This window comes from Mirounga leonina, unplaced genomic scaffold, assembly GCF_011800145.1.
Source record: "Mirounga leonina isolate KUSES-001 unplaced genomic scaffold, KU_Mleo_1.0 Mir_154, whole genome shotgun sequence".
Classification (NCBI taxonomy): domain Eukaryota; kingdom Metazoa; phylum Chordata; class Mammalia; order Carnivora; family Phocidae; genus Mirounga; species Mirounga leonina.
This window is the reverse complement of record NW_023270389.1, coordinates 20,986,772-21,004,655: the sequence shown is the minus strand read 5'-3', so window position 1 is coordinate 21,004,655 and position 17,884 is coordinate 20,986,772. Positions and strand designations below refer to the sequence as shown.

Here is a 17,884-nt window from a genome sequence, read left to right as displayed (position 1 = left end):
TCTGCCTCTGCCTCTCTCTCTCTCTCTGACTTTCATGAATAAATAAATAAAACATTTAAAAAAAATTATAACTTCTCACACTTCATTCAGAGCTTTCTTCAAACTGCTGAAACCATGTTACTTCATAGCAGTTGGGCCAGCTTTATGAAATTTTTTTTTTAAACTGACTCACAAAGAATGAAATTTCTCTTCAGTATCATAATTAAATAAATGCTGTTAAAAGGAAACTCTTATAATGAGTTTAGAAATTAGATCATTTCTTTTCTCAAGAGGCAGCCTTATTTTATAGTCCAGATGGCCATGCTGACCCTTATTAACACAAATTAAATTGCACATATCACCTAAATTGTGCCACATAGTTTTATTCAAGAAAAACAATGAATATTAGCAGCCCAGCTTTCCACAGAAATTTCTTCTCTGATAAAAGAAAGGGCACTCATCAGAAAAGATCAATCTTACCCTCTTACATTGAGATCTGAATCAGCCATGTAATTACTACCTAAATATAAAAAACATAATTTTTGTGTCAAATATGTGTTGGAGAAAACCAAATTAAACCTATTACTCTAATTTCAATTGCTTTGAGGAATGATGTCACTGATGCAATCGGATGGCCCAGTACAGTTAAAAATTAAAGTGAATGAAGAGAAAGTATTTTTGAGATGTTTCATTCATGAAATCCAACAAATGGGAGTTCCCTTTATTTAAAGTAATAAAGTTCTCTTCATTTAAAAGTTTTGAAAACACATTTCAGTTGGAAAATTATTCCTTACAGGATTGAGGGTGAGAAACTCCATAGAAAGAACATCATAAGACATCTACACAAAGAGTAACATGAATTTCTGACAAAGTCACACCAGATGCAAAGAAAAGCAATTACAACTAAAGTAAATAGGGCAATATCCCTAAGTATGCGAAGCAGTGACTGACTACAAGGGATTGAGTGAAGAAATCCACATTCAGCACCTGTTATTTTATAGCAATGGTTAACTTAACAATGGATGTAAATTGTAATAATTTTTCCATGATGTAAAATGCACTCAGAAAAACCACAAGAATCAAACTCTAGATTTGAATCATTTGGAGTATGACAGTCAAATTACTACCTGGGGCGGCTGTGTAGGATACTGGTTGGGAATGTGGATGCTGCAGGTGAACTGCACAGATTCCCATTCCAGTTCTGCTGGCCTTGGCCTTACCCCAGCAACTTGACCTCTGGTGGGCCTCAGTGTCTTCACTCAAACACGGGGATAATGTTAGTGGTAGCAGCACTAATTTTATATACCAATGCCACAATACCTTCCAGCCGTTCATTTGTTTTCTGATTTTATCACAACACAGAGCCAGGTTCTCCACTTTGCAAGACCAGAAAGCAGTCTTTATCAATAAATCCAGAGTCTACCACGTTCTCAGTAATAACTTTATAATAACTAAAACTGCAAGAGATGGTAAGTAACTAAGAATGACAAGCCTCAAAAGTAATTCCACGAGGTAAACATCATTATACTCGTTTGTCACGAGAGGAAACTGAGGTTTGGAAGTTTAACGCTCCCAAGATAACAAAGCAACTAAATGGCAGAGCTGCCCTTTAAACCTGGCCTATAACCCTCCAATACCACGCTGCAATAATAGTTCCCATAAATGTTTTTATTCTGCAATAAAGATGTATAAGGACACCCATGTTTTTATAATCTAGCACAGTGAGTGGTTCACAAAGTGTGATCTGGGAACTCCTGGGGGTCCTCAAGACCTTTGCAGAGAGACTGTGAGGTCAAAACTCCTTTCATAATAATATGAAAACATTATTTGCCTTTTTTATTTTCATTCTCTCGTGAGCAGACAATGAAGTTTTCCAGAGGCTATATGACCTGCGATGTCTCCACAGATTGAATGCAGAAGCAGATATAAGAATCCAGCTGTCCTCTATTAAGCCAGGCAATAGAGAAACTTGCAAAAATATAAAGCAATGCACACTTCTTGCTAACATTCTTTTTTTAGTTTTAGAAAATAAGATTATTTTTCATTAAAATGTTACTTATGTCAAATGTAATGAGTTTGTTATTTTTAAATAATCAATACATATTTTTTCAGTTTTAAATCTGAATATACTAAAAATCTCTAGCTATAATACACACAGACAAAAGCACATAGACAAAACCTCAATTTTTAAGAGTCTAAAGGGGACCCTAAGAACAAAGAGTTTGAGAACCTTAAAAAATACTCATAGCATTTATGATATTGTCAGTACAGGAGCATAGGTGAGAAAACAAGATTATACAAGGAGTGGTTTTTTTTTTGTTTTTTTGTTTTTTGGGGGTTTTTTTTAAAGATTTTATTTACAAGGAGTGGTTTTTCAATGAGCACTTAAGTTAGCCTGGCAGCTATCTGGGCACCCTGAAATTGAATGTCATTTTTATCACTGCATCCACCCAAACTGAGGGCATTCTTCCATGATGAAAGACTTTCCATGAGATTATTGTCAGGTGATACTGTGATTTTTAAAAATTATATGGGAGTAAAGTGGAATATGAATTAGGAAGTGAGAAGTTGAATGCCTTTATCATGAGATTGTATTGTGCCTGTTTTAATAGGACTTCAAAGTTTAAAAGATTATCAAGGAATTCCTTCAACACAGTATATTGAAAGAGGGTGAAGAGCTTAGCTTGCCATAACCTGTGATGAGTCTTTAACTTAAAAAAAAAAAAAGTATATATGTGTGAGTTATAAAAATGTAACCATAATGAAATTGTATATAATTGCTATATTATATATCACAGTATGTGTTACATACTATGAGATATGTATAGATACAGATAATCTGAATAAACTAGTTAAGTGACAGAAGAAATTAGAAGGTCCCCTTGATCAGTGTGACAACTTTCTTAATCTGTGGGTAGCTAGCTAAACGTTCACAACACAAACTAATATCTTTGTATATAACGTGTATATTTAGATGGTGCTTGTCATCTCCAGTTTATCAGCAAAGTAACCACAGAAGATTTGTAGACCAAAATTTTTTTCCAACTTTTACTATATGTCTTTTCTGCCTCTTAAAATCTTTTCTGCCTTATTTCCCCTATGTAGGGAATAGTAGAGCATAGACAGAAATAATTCTCACATACTTAGACCAATGCTAACGGTTAAAATATGTAATAACCACAGGCTTCAAGAATGAAAATGATGAGGAAAATATATTAACAAAATGATACCAATTTGCTAAACAAAGTCTGGCACATCCATGCATAATCTACATCATAATAGAGGGATGGGAAGAATGCAGTGGTAAAAATACTTGCCCCTTTAATAAAGCAGGATCAAAATACTTTACGCCAGACATTTTGACTCCAAGATTTCTCAGATCCGCTATTTGACTAAAACTCATCCAAGTAAGTATATATAAAAGAGCAAAATATGCGAAAGGAAGACTATGACAAAGAATATGTGCCAAGCAAAAGGCCATAACCCACTTCTCAAACATAAAGAAAACACAGTCAAATGCTTTTGAGTCTTCCACAAATAGGAAGTCATTCTCTTAAAGCAGGTGGTGGTGTGGAGGAAAGAGATTTGAGTTTAATACGTAATGTTTAAATTGTTAGTGAGCCTGAACTCAACACTATTTTTCTCTTTTATTTACATAAAGGTCAACTGCTGACTGAAAAATCCGAGCTGCAGGTGGGATATTTAGTTGCCTAGATGACCTCTTACGGTCACGCAAGACTCACACTGGCATGTGAAATAGAGCTGTTTATATTACAAAGTACAAAATGATCAAGTAACAAGAAGGATCCTGAAAATGTCCTTTAAGATAACGGAAATTCTCATTTATAAAATAAATTTAGAGTAGATCAAAACACTTAAAATGCATGCCATCAATCCTGAAATTCTACCTTTAGGAACGTATCCTAAAGAAAGAATTTGACAAGGGCTCCAAAATGTTATGAAGAGGGGAGTTTATTTCAGGACTGCTTAACAACTGGGTGTGATGGCCAATAATGTCAACTGGTTACACAAACGATGGTGCATCCACATACTGAAATATTAATACAGTCAAGAAGAATAGTAATGATGATGATGTTTGTTGAAAAGAAATGTGTTAGCAAAATACTGTTTAATTAAAAAGCAAGTTAAAGTCGGGACAAAGTAGCATAACCCTTGATACTGTCTTGGATAAAAAAGTTATGTGTGGGGCGCCTGGGTGGCTCAGTTGGTTGGGCGACTGCCTTCGGCTCAGGTCATGATCCTGGAGTCCCGGAATCGAGTCCCACATCGGGCTCCCGGCTCGGCGGGGAGCCTGCTTCTCCCTCTGACTCTCTTCCCTCTCGTGCTCTCTGTCTCTCATTCTCTCTCAAATAAATAAATAAAATCTTCAAAAAAAAAAAAGTTATGTGTGTGTGTTTATCTCAAAGGTATATAATAAATAATTAAAGGATTAAAGGTTAATCTTTGGTGAAATTATAGATTTCTTAGACAAACTAATTTTTATGTTGTTCTAGCATAAGTATTCCTTTGTAATAATGAACACATTTTTATAAAAAATTAATATATATAAAAGGATATTGATCCATGAGGTTATATAGCCAATTTCACACAAAAGTTAAGAAAGAAGCTTTTTTCCTGATCCAACCAGTCATTTTTTTAAAAGATTTTATTTATTTATTTGAGAGAGAGAGAATGAGAGAGAACACATGAGAGGGGATAGGGTCAGAGGGCAAAGCAGACTCCCTGCCGAGCAGGGAGCCCGACGCGGGACTCGATCCAGGACTCCAGGATCATGACCTGAGCCGAAGGCAGTCGCTTAACCAAACGAGCCACCCAGGCGCCCCCAACCAGTCATTTCTATGACAGACTGCAAATATCCTCAGGACAATCTTTCTGGACTGACATGTTTATTTCTTTCCCTCTAAAAAGTTGAAAGATAATGCAGTATCCTGTGCACACTTTTTTCTTAGAGTTTTATTTTCCAAACCACACCTTAATTTATAAAACAAGAAAGCAGGCCATAGATTTATTTTTCTTCTTGAAAGAATAAAGAGTTTTTATTTAGGTGATTTTATAATAGAGTAATAACTCTAAAGTTAGATACATAAAAATAATTGACCATTCTCTTCCATCATTGTCAAATTACTTAGAGCATGTGTTTCATCTTTTATGTAATGTTGGAAAGAATGATTTCTTCAAGGTACCTGAAAGCAACAACCAGTAGAAACCTCTGCAAGAAAAGCAGACTTTGTTAGGATTACATGTGTCTGGATGCAGAAAAACTTGCTACACCTGACTGATTACAAGTAATCCGAGCAAATAACAGATAATCAGGATCAATTTCTCTCTAAACAGACCAGCAGATGCCCAGAAAGTTAGTAAATTTGACTCATGGTTTAATAGGCTATGTTTTCCAATTGTCCATAGCAATAATGTTAAGAGTATTTATTAACGGTCAACTACAGAACTACAAAGCAGTTATTATTGCAGCAAATTCCCATCCTCGTGGATAATTTTTTTCCTATTGTATCTTGACCAGTTGTACTGATCCAGCAGGAGTTGAAATTTAAAACCAATCAAACTGATTGTTTGTTAACAGGACCCAAACTAATATGGATCATTGAAATTAGCGGATGTTTTTTCTTAAATCCAACTTCCTCCTCCACTGACTCTCTTTATCAAAACAGCCAATAAGCCAAACTGCAAGATAACCTGAGCTTGCCTTCTGCTCCTGGCTGAAATCCTTAATTAGAGTGCCCTAAATATAGACCCAGAAGAAAAGAATCTGTACCATCACAGAAACTGCCCTTAAGCTAACAGCTAAATTATTTAGAACCAGCTATACTCATCAGAAGATGAAAACCACAACATGTTAACAGAAACACTTCAAACCAGAGCTGTCAAACTTGCACAAAACCATTGTTAGACCTGGAATAAAGTGAAACTAGAAACACCACTAAATTTCATTTAGTTTGTTGGCAAAGTGAGTTGACTCAATAAACTTCAGCCTTACTTTCCTTACCTCCCTCCTCATCTGGATGCATGAGCCCAAAGTTGCAGGAAGAAAATATGGCAAACTCCTAATAGTACATATATAACTGACACAGTATCTTTAATCACATTTTTTTCAGGATTCTCCCTGCCCACAAAATGGTGTTTGAATTACAGATTACTTAGGGTGAGGGGAAGCACGGAAAAATTTATATCATGTGAGCTCCAAGAAAATTTTCTTTGACAATTTCCATCTGGCACATTGCATTGGACAGTGGCAATCCTCATTCCCTTGTATGATGTAATGCATCATGACTGATGTAATCCAGGCAGATCATCTCAAAGGAGTGTTCTGCCTAGAACACCCCATGGGAAGTAACTTTTTTCATGGGTAATGAATGTGTTACAGATAAATGCTATATTTTATGCTCCCTGACATGATATGGCCTAGAGCTATGACATACAAAGCATTTTTGTCAAATTATTTTATTTTTGCTATTTGGCTAGTGAGTAATCATGTATAAAGAAATATTCTAACATCATAGTCATATCATACATATAAAATAAGTAGATCATGAAGCTCAGGCTGGATATGGAGTGAGAGGAGGGAAAATTATTAGAAAAATAGTGTTTGTTCATAATATTGTATAATTCTTTTTAACTCTTAAGAGACATTGTGTAAGTATCTCAGATAATTGGCATCAAATTAACCAAATTGCCTGTCTCCATAACCCAAATTCACTGAGTAAATATTTGGCTCTTCAATTTATGCATTGTTTTAGTTATCTATTACTGTGTAACAGACTACCCCAAAATGTTAGGGGCTCAAAACAACATTTATTATCTCACAGTTTCTCTGGATCAAGAATCCAGGTACAACTTAGGTAAGTATTCCAGCTACGAGCATCACTCAAGGGAGACTTCAGTCATCTCAAGATCCAATGGGAAGGATTCACTTCCAAGCTCATTTATGTGGTACTTGGCAGGATTCAGATCTTAGCAGACTGTTGGATTCATGCCTCAATTCTCATGAGCTATTGGCTGGAGATTTCCCTCAATTCCTTGCCACGTGGGCCTCTCCACAGAATAACTCACAATGTGGCCGTGGCAAGAGAGAGTGCAGGAAAGAGAATGTTAGCAACCCAAACACAGAAGTGATATTCCATCACCTTAGCCATTTGCTGTTCATTAGAAGCAAGTCATTAGGATCAGCTCACACTCAACGGGATTCCACAAAAACATGAATACCAGGAGGTAGAGTTCATTGGGAGGCATGTCAAAAGCTGCCTACCATTCACTCATACTTTTGTTATAAAAATGAATAGGTTGAATACTATTTTTATCCATGTCATTAATATATATTAAACCATGACTCCTTGTTAGAGAATCACACTTCAAAAGAAAGTGATTTGTTTTACAAAAAAGCCAACTGATGCCATCAGCAAAGAGTCTAAACTTCAGTCGAGGGAGAAAGTTAGGACGCCTGGGTGGCTCAGTCAGTTAAGCGTCTGCCTTCGGCTCAGGTCATGATCCCAGGGTCCTGGGATGGAGTCCAGCATTGGGCTCCTTGCTCCGCGGGAAGCCTGCTTCTCCCTCTGCCAGCTACTCCTCCTGCTTGTGCTCGCGCACCCTCTCTCTCTCTCTGACAAATAACTAAATAAAATCTTAAAAAAAAAAAAAAGGAGAAAGTTAAGTCAGCTCATAGTGTAAAATAATATCACTTTTGCAGGATCATTCTTTTTGGTTCTCTACTTCAATCATTTACGTCATTTATTCCTTTCCCTGGCAAGATGATGTCAAAATGAACACCTAGTGCTGAGAGAATTGGTGACCCTTCAGTATTACATGCTTATCAGCCGCCGGCTCACTATTCAAATGGGCAGCACCAGAGTCAAAAGTTCATACTGACAAGCAGCTAGTTCCATTTACAGCTAATAGAGCAGGATTTTCCTCAACTTATTTAATAAACATACAGTGAAATAATATGTGGATAACACTAATATGTCCATATAATAACTAATTCATATTGACTCCTTACTATCAGCCAAGCACTGTTCTAAAGCACTTAACTAGGGTGCCTGGGTGGCTCAGTCGTTAAGTGTCTGCCTTCGGCTCAGGTCAAGATCCCAGGGTCCTGGGATCAAGTCCCGCATCAGGGTCCCTGCTCCACAGGAAGCCTGCTTCTCCCTCTCCCACTCCCCCTGCTTGTGTTCCTGCTCTCGCTATCTCTCTCTGTCAAATAAATAAAATCTTTAAAAAAATAAAATAAAAATAAAGCACTTAACTACTTAATACACTCATTTACATATATACTTATTAATGTATGGATATCTACATGTAAACTCAAGAAATCCCTACTAGTTGATAGCCATTAATATTACTGAGATATTTCTATTTATAGTGCAATTAGATGAAAATTACTCAACTTTTCCAAAGCCTAGAATTTGTGCCAGTCCCCTTCAATCAGCATGGAGACCCACTAAGTAATAAAAGATGTCAAAATAGTTACATGATAAATATAAATTGATTCTGCTTACTTTGTAGTCAACTAGACTGGTTTACACACATTTTGAATTTGCTTCTTCCAAGTGAATAAAATGGTATGCTTGGAGAGTTGGTTACTTTATTTCTGCTGAAGGAAACTATTTTTAAATTCCCAGAATTGCTTTTTTTAACCCTGAGTTTATTTGTTCTTGCTCTCCTAACAATACATAGACATAGTCTGATAGAATGTTTGAATGCTTTTTCATTTGCTTTTTCTGGTACAAAATTTATATTAATACTATATAAAATATACCCTAAGATGTATGTAGTGTCTTTTTAAACTTAAAAAAAAGTAAAATAAAATGCTTATCATTGGCTCTAAATGTTGATTGAATGACTACTACTTTTAAGGTGCTCTACCCATGGGCGCCTGGGTGGCTCAGTCATTAAATGGCGGCCTTCGGCTCAGGTCACGATCCCAGAGTCCTGGGATCGAGTCCCACATCGGGCTCCCTGCTCAGCGGGAAGCCTGCTTCTCCCTCTCCCACTCCCCCTGCTTATATTCCTGCTCTCTCTGTCTCTGTCTCTGTCAAATAAATAAATAAAATCTTAAAAAAAAAAAAGGTGCTCTACTCATGCTAAAATGTGCTTTAAATTTTTCCACTTTTAAAAGTTCTACACTTGGTTAGAAACTTTAATACAAATAAATTCATGTGTTGATTTTAAATAGCAGCAATACGAGAAAAACAAAAGTCAGCCTCTTATACATTATTGAGACTTCTAATAGGCAAGCTCAAAAAGGCTGATTTTACCACTTGCCCTTTAAGATTAGCCAGCTAGTGAGTTATTATGCAATCACAGAATTGCTTTTTCTTCCACATTCATAATTAGTTAAATTGTGCATATATATTTTTTTCTCCATAAAGGAAGCCATTTTACTCTGAACACCATCTATGTTTACACAGAAGATAATTTCTACCACTACTTTCTGTTGCAAAAACAAATGTAAGTGCATATGTATTACTATATTCAATATTCTCATTTTCAGATTACACAAATAATAAATTCCTATTTAGTAAGAGGATAATCCTAGTTTTTTCCTGTTCTTTTCAATGAAACATTTGGAGATACACTTTAGCAGATGTGACTGCTTGTATGACATTGAAGAATGTCCATGTTAAAGGACAAAAGCAGAAAAGAATATTTCAGAGAATGAAGAGAAAGGATTCTTTAGAGAAGTCAAAGATGTTAGTAGAGAATGTAGAATTAAGAAAAGAAATAGCTTTCCAAGACCTTCTGGTGAATATTTCTTGCAGAAATATTTCACTTAAACATAGTATCTGCTAAAATGAGTAAGAGATGAAGAGACTCCCCCAGCCTGCACCACCAAGCCCTGACTCATCTCAGCACCTAAACTGCATGGAGGTCTATGGCAAATAAGACAAAGTGACTCCAAAATTCATATGGAAGTACAAAGGATCTAGAATCGCCAAAACACTTTAGAAAAAGAACATTGGAGGACTTAAACGACCTGACTTCATACTTACTATAAAGCTACAGTAATTGATAGTATGATATATAGATCAATGGGACAGAATAGAAAATCCAGAAATAAACCCTCATATTTATGGTCAATTGATTTTCAACAAAGGTGTCAAGGCAATTCAATGGGAGAAAGGACAGCATTTTCAACAAACGGTGCCAGAACAACTGGATGAATTATATGGTATGTAAACTGTAATTGAAAAAAATTGTTTAAAAAAAAAATCCTCAAACCAGGGCTTGTGAACACCCAGAGGTACAGGATCAAACACAGTACCACTCTGAAACATTCATTTTACTCACTGACAATTTCATACATTAATGTTAAACATTATTGTCTCATGAAAACAAACATGCATGCTATAGAAATTGATAATAAATGAAAACAACCCAAATGAGAACAGAGGATATTTATTCAGAGCTTGCTATAACAAGGGAATCAGCACCCATCACTTGGGTTTGGAGGAAACTCAAAGGCAGGCACGGATGCAGGAAAGCTTTGTCAAGAAAAAAGGCAAGGCTTCAGGTGTGCTCTGATTGGAGGTGTTGCTATGGTGTAGGTAGAGGTGGACTCACTAAAAGCAGGTCATCTTCTGTGATTGGTTTGGAGGGTATCTCTGGCTTTATCTGGCTGGTCCTGAGTTGGAAGTTAGGGCAAAAAGAGGGAACTTGACAGTTACTGACGAAACCCTTACCATTCTGGGCTGTTTGTTGCATGGGTTGTGGTTTGGTTTCCGGAACTGGTTGCTAAAGAAATTGTGGTTTGTCATCCAGGTTTCTTACATGGGTCAGAGTTCAATTGTCACATATGCTTTGGCAACTGTCTGTTTCTATATTGTTTCTCAAGAGCAAAATGCAAAATCTGACAAGCAAAAGACAAACATTGCATGAGATCAGATAAACCATCCTTTGCTTTCTTCCTCTTTTGAAAGCCCCGCATGCTTCGTGCAAAAAGACCTCCAACAATCAGCACTACTAGCTTTTCGGATAATCTAAAATTGTCTTAAGTTCAAGCTGATGTTACCCCTTCTCCCAAATTTGACATGTATTTTTGATGAGTGGGACAACAGCTTATTTTTAGGGAAAACCCTCCTCATGCCTCTCGAATTTCCTCCCTCCACACCACCCACTGAGAATAATGACGGGGTCACATTTGTATTTTGTGGCTTCTCACATTTTAGAAGCTTTACATGATTCTGCATAGCATTTTGGTTATTATTCACAATAATGGGAATAAGAAGAGTTATTGGCAACTCGGCAAGTGTTCATTTAATCCCATTTTAGGAGAAAATTATCATTATTATGCCACTTCAAAAATAGGGAAAGTGAGTCTTGGCAAGGTTAAAGAATTTATCCAAGGTCACCAGGTGCATGACTAATTGGGAATTCAACCCTAGGTGTGTGTGACTGCAGAGCCCCATCTTTAACCGTAACGATGGATCTCACTGGAGGTATTCTTTCTTGATTCGGATATAGCAAAGAGAGTCTCACCTCACTCCTTCGGCACGCTCTGCGAATGCTCTGAAGTCCTGTTGTTGTCAGCTGTTTTTGCCCTTCGAGGCACACCTGGCCCATAGTAAAACACGTCTTAGGCAATTTTCCTCCCGCTTTGAAGCAAAAGTCCTACCAAGTCTCGTGATGTCTGTCAGTAACGTTAGCAGCACCCAGTATCTCAACCCTTAATCATCTGTCGGGAACAAGTACTGATTTATCAAGATACAGATAAGAATGTTACTATATCTAATTTTATTGGATTGGTCATTTGGATTTCTGCACATGCCACTGGAAGTCGCAAAACCCAGAAAGTTTTCTAAATCCTTGTTGTGAAGAAAGGAGGTCTAGAAGCCTTTTTTCTCTTGAACATTTTCACCTCCTAACGGTTTCCTTTAGGGGTCCCTCCGCACCCACCTCCTGCTCACCCCATTCACACCTAATCCACTATTAAAATATAGGAAGGTGGGGTGTCTCACTCTTGATCTCAGCTCAGGTCTTGATCTCAGGGTCATGCATTCAGGCCTCGCGCTGGGCTCCACCCTGGGTGTGGAGTCTACTTAAATAAAATAAAATAAAATAAAATAAAATAAAATAAAATAAAATAAAATAAAATAAAATAAAATAAAATAAAAAAGGAAGGTGGGTCAGGTTATTGAAAGTATCCTCCAGGTGTCATGCTCCGTGTATTATGTCCCCAGGCCTAGCCCACACTCTGCTGTCACAGCTTACTAGCACAGTTAGGGGGTAACAGTTTTAATTTAATAAGTCACTTGTAAATCCATGAGTTATTCCTGAAGAGAATATGCACAGCCTTGGCCTATTAATTTCTAGTAACAGTACAGATTCTTACCCTCTTGATTCTATTTCTAGCATAAATCCCACTTTTCCTACAGATCCAAATCCCTTACAAAACTGTGCTTTGAAGATTGTATTACTACAAACAAGCTGTTTAGTTTCATTTCAATTAACTTATTAATCAGGTTCCAGTCCCTCACTCTTCCTGGCTACGCTGCTTATCTGAGCTATGCCTTCTCCCTCTCACTCCAGGGGACTAAGAACTGTTTCCTTATGGGCATCGTTCACAGAGGACCTCATGAGATTCTCACACCAATCCTGTGAGGCAGAATCACCAGTCATCCTCCAAGGATGTTTTCTCTCTTGCCACGTAGATTATCTTCTATTGAGATTATGATAAAAATAAATAAATATGGAATAAGAGCTATTATACCTCAAAAATCTAAGGTGTCCTCAACAGAATGTATCCCTTGCAATCCAAAAATTTCATATTTTAAAATCAGTGCAGTGACTTCTTGCTCTCAGCTCCTTACCCTAGAAAATCCTCAAACACTGTGATGTCATTAGTAATGAGAGGTGTTGAAATACTTTTAATAGTAATAATTAGGATGTCGATCATACAAATGATTTACTTTCTCTTCTAAATTAGAATAGATTCAAGGTTATCCCCTGAATAGTATCACTCTCTCACTCACTTGCTTTCCTATCTGCTTTCTAAATTGGAAGAAATAGCTGAAATTGCAGGTAAAGAGAATTAGACATAACCTGCAATTTATATTTCCTCTGCCACATCCCTTAGTGAGCTATCATTAATGATATGCCATTAATAACTACAGCAATTATGAATCATTATAGTGTTTCTGGTGCTGATTTTGTATTTGGTTCCATTTTCATTTTAGTTTTACCCATGGATAAATTTTTATTAAGAAAGGAGAGATAAAGAGACCACAACAAGGCATTTATAGCGTAAATTTTCAAGTATTTTCTTTGTACAGGAAAAGGAAAACTTTTTTCAAAGAAGACTTTTGTAGAATCCCAAAATATAAAACAGATAAATGTGAAATTGCTCTAATTCAAACCCTGGGCCAGGGACAAGGTTGCCCACTTAGACTTTGGCTGCTCCCCTTTGCTGACACTTGAGACACATCCACAGAACCTCAGGATCCACTGACCATCATTTTATTTTATTTATTTTTTCTAAATATTTTATTTATTTGACAGAGAGAGAGAGCACAAGCAGGGGGAGAAGCAGAGGGAGAGGGAGAAGCAGACTCCCCACTGGGCAGGGAGCACAATGTGGGGCTCAATCCAACAACCCTGGGATCATGACTGAGCTGAAGGCAGACACTTAACCAACTGAGCCACCCAGGTGCCCCTCCACTGACAATCATTTTACAACCAGTCATCTCCATTGGCCTGATACTTGAACCATCATGATTCAAGTATCATGAGTAACAGTCCAAATGACCAAATCGAATGAAGACTAAGTGATGATGCTGGTAATATTAGTCATTATGTTCTTCAAGTGATGGGTTAAAAATCCGTAAATAGTCTTAGTTAGCAAGAAGATATATTTAATAATAGTGCCTTCTCTTGGGCACCTGGGTGGCTCAGTCGTTAAGCGTCTGCCTTCGGCTCAGGTCATGATCTCAGAGTCCTGGGATCGAGCCCCACATCGGGCTCCCTACTTGGCGGGAGGCCTGCTTCTCCCTCTCCCACCCCTCCTGCTTATATTCCCTCTCTCACTGTGTCTCTCTCTGTCAAATAAATAAAATCTTAAAAAAAAAAAAATAGTGCCTTCTCTTTTTTTTCTTAAGTAGGCTCCATGCCCAGAGTAGAGACCAACGCAGGGCTTGAACTCAGAACCCTGAGATCAAGACCTAAGCTGAGATCAAGAGTTGGATGCCTAACTAGCTGAGCCACCCAGGTGCCCTAATAATAGTGCTTTCTTGAAGAGATAACTGCACTGCCATGTTCACTACAGTATTACTCACAATAGCTAAGATATGGAAACCACCTAAATGCCCACCAACAGAATGAATAAAGAAATGTGGTGTATATATATATATGTGTGTGTGTGTGTGTTTGTATGTATTGTTGTACACACACACACACACTGGAGTATTATTCAGCCTATTATTCAGTCTTAAAGAAAGGGGGGTGGGGAATCCTGCTACATGCAACAATATGGATGAACCTGGAAGACATTATACTAAGTAAAATGAGCCAGACACAAAAAGACAAATACGGCATGATCTCACCTAACTTGTATGTGGAATGTAAAGGAGTCAAACTCATAAAAACAGAGAATAGAAAGGTAATTGCAGGGGTAGGGATTGGGGAGGAGAAAATGGGGAGACATTGGTTAAAGGTACAGTGGTATAATTGTGTATAATATTTGTTGCTTTACATCTCCATAACTTTTCCAGAAAGTCAAGATCCAGACGTGCCTATCTGAGTGTGTTGTGGCAAGAAAAGAACATGTTGAAATAACTCTTTTCCATTGTTTGAAGTACTTATTCTTAATCTACCCTATCTTTATTATCCTCTCATTCAGGCCTTGATTCAATTGTTACAAAACGGAATCAATGAGTTAGCAAAATGGAAAGATGTTATATTTTAGGCAATTTATAAAATTAACCACATACCAAAATGTATCAGGAAAGAAAATTTGTCGGTGAAGGATTTGTTCTAAAATAGAATCTTTTGCATTTAGAAGTCAGCAGATTAAAAAGAGAGCGTTGAATTCAGTACAGATCTACCTCAATTTATGATGGGATTACATCCCAATATCCCAATACATTCATCATAAATCAAACATGCATTTAATACACCTAACCTACCTGTTATCATAGATCAGCCCAGCCTACCTTAAATAAACTCAGAACACTTACATTAGCCTACAGCTGGGCAAAATTGTCTAACACAAAGTCTATTTTATAATAAAGTGCTGAATATCTCATGTAATGTATTGAATACAGTGAAAAACAGAATGTTATATGTGTACAGAATGGTCATAGTTGTATCAGTTGTTTACCTTTGTGAGCGCAAGGCTGACTGGGAGCTGTCCAGCGTCATGAGAATATTTTACCGCATACGCCTAGCCCAAGAAAAGATCAAAATTCAAAATGCAAAGTATGGTTTCTATGGATGTGGGTTGCTTCTGCATCATTGTTAAGTCTAAAAATCATAAGCTGAACCATCATAAGCTAGGAACCATCTGTATTCTTAATCATTTTTCTAAGATCATTTTTTTTTCCTGCCAAAGTATATGGTTAAAAATTTGGAAACAATATCATCATGCTTCTCACTATGCTTTTTTCTTCTGCAGTACATCTTTCCTGTAGCCTACTTCACACCTCTTTCTGGGATGTGTAAGTAATCCCCACAGAAAAAAAAAGAGATCCAGCTATGCTCTGTACTTTGAAATTTTAAAATACAACTGTTTCAATACACATAAGATAAAAGAAAAGAGGAAAAATATTTCCCTTTTAGTTTAGACCTTGCTTGGAAGGTGAGCAGGGGTAGCAATCATAAATTATGAATAAAATTTAAAATGCAGATGGTAGTTTTGTCAACGTATATCAAAATCTTCCTAAAGGTTATCTCTCTCAAACTAGGGACTTGCTATCTTTTTTTCCATATTTACTTTTCAAATGGCCAAAGCAAAAATTACTCCTAGTGTAAAGGAAAATCTTTGAGAAGTGCCTTATATCTTAATTTCCAATTCATCCTTGTTAGGGTTTATCTTCTTGATCCCAAAGAAAAAATCCATTTCAGAAGAAGTAAACCATGGCTAGTTAGCAAACACCTAAAAAGTGGATTCTGAATTTTGCTAGCAAAGTGATAACTGAATAGTAAGTGCTCAATATATAATTTGTTCAACTAATTAATTACTATATTAGAGTCTTTTTTGCCTCAACTACTATATTAGACTACATTAGAATTTCCCTCTCTCATTGACCTTATGACAATACATCAGATGGGAAAGAAGACACAACACACTCAAACCTAAGTTTTTTTTCCTCTTCCTCCTGAGAAGCCAAAAGGTAAAATTTCTCTATCCTTAGAGTGACTGGAGAGATTCCTTTTCCCAATCTATTCATTTCTCACTCTCTTTGTATATTCTTGCTGGTCCACATACACATTACTAAACTTTCAGCAATGTACAGAGATAAATTTCAGATTAAGATATAAACTATTTGTCTTGTTGTAATATTGGACTGTTAGCCTTTTCAATATTTTGTTTTAACTTATGTATTTATATCCCAATTCATCAGAAAAGAGTTTGAAATTTCTTATTCTCCTAAGTCCTCCTAAATTAATCATATCCAATACTTACCCAGGAACTGTGGGGTTTAAAAACATGACGAACAGGGTGTTCCTGCCTTCCAGGAACTAAAAATATAGCAGAATGAAAAGATATAAATATAAACCACTCTAATAACTGATATACTAAGTCTAAGCTAAAATGTGCACTATGAAAGTACTTGAAAGAAAAGAGACATTCTACCAGGAAGTCAGCTAAAATGCATGGACATTCTACCTAATCCTGATGGCATTTGCCAGTACTGATTCATCTCAATGTCCCACAACTTCTACATCAGCATATATGCATTTGTGTTTATAAGAATGATTGTGAATCATCAAGATATGGTTAAATTATTTAATTTTATTCTTTATACTAAAGTTAGGAAGTATATAATACAGTTTTCAGGATTTCAATTAGGTTGAGTTCAAATCATTTTTTACCTCATTTTTTAGCCTTACCAATGTCCAAAAAAGGCATTTATCCAGCATACCCAATTCCCCTAAGACTCTGGATAAACTGAAGGTGGCTGTGTATTCTTATTATTTCACTTTATGCTTTAATTCTCTTAAGTATTGTGTCTTTAAATAAGAATTCTCAATATGATTATATATATTGCTTAATATAATTCTGGCCAAGTACTAGGCATTCAGTTTTGCTGATATGAATACAATTTTAAGTATCTCAGTAAGTACTCATTTCATGCAAAATTCAGTGCAATTCAGATAATATTGAGAACATGCATTACATCTCATTTGTAAAGAAAACAAAGTGGAACAATCTAAATATCCTTCAATAAGGAAACAATGTATAAAGTATAGCACATAAATACAAAACATAGTGCTTCCCTGGGTGCCTGGGTGGCTCAGTCCATTAAGCATCTGCCTTCAGCTCGGGTCATGATCCCAGGGTCCTGGGATCGAGTCCCACATTGGGCTCCCAGCTCATCAGGGGGTCTGCTTCTCCCTCTATCCCTCCCCCCTGCTCATGATCTCTCTCTCTCTCTCTCTCAAATAAAATAAAGTAAAATAAATACAGTGCTTCCTTTAATAAAAATTGAAATACACTAATACATTCTTACATAGGAAGTTATCTTCACGTTTTAGCTTCTGGCCAAGAAGGGGTAAGAGAAACCAGATTTGCATTACCCTTCCCCCAAAAGAAAACAACTCAAAAAAACAGACAAAATACATGAAACAACAATTTTCAAGACATTGAACATCTTGGTCCCTGAGGGACAGGTAACAAATCCTATGACTTTACTACAAAACATTTTCAGGCCATGGTAGA

At 36.6% G+C, this 17,884-nt stretch overlaps 2 long non-coding RNA genes across 4 annotated transcripts in view; both read right to left on the bottom strand.

Annotated features, from left to right (window-relative positions):
* Window positions 1–12,041, bottom strand: part of LOC118014113 — a 59,069-nt gene extending 47,028 nt beyond the window's left edge. The window contains exons 1-3 of one of the 3 annotated variants that reach the window (XR_004680202.1): window positions 11,967–12,041; window positions 11,488–11,562; window positions 10,728–10,858 (exon numbers count right to left, since the gene is read on the bottom strand). This is a non-coding gene — a long non-coding RNA (uncharacterized LOC118014113). Of the gene's footprint in view, window positions 1–10,691; window positions 10,859–11,487; window positions 11,905–11,966 lie in introns of those variants that run through there. The other 2 variants (XR_004680201.1, XR_004680203.1) reach the window with 2 other exon arrangements.
* Window positions 12,042–12,061: 20 nt separating this feature from the next.
* On the bottom strand, window positions 12,062–17,494 carry LOC118014114. The gene is made up of 3 exons (XR_004680204.1): window positions 16,628–17,494; window positions 15,323–15,385; window positions 12,062–12,667 (listed from the first exon to the last, which is right to left on the bottom strand). It is a non-coding gene; the product is annotated as an uncharacterized LOC118014114 (long non-coding RNA).
* Window positions 17,495–17,884: the final 390 nt, after the last annotated feature.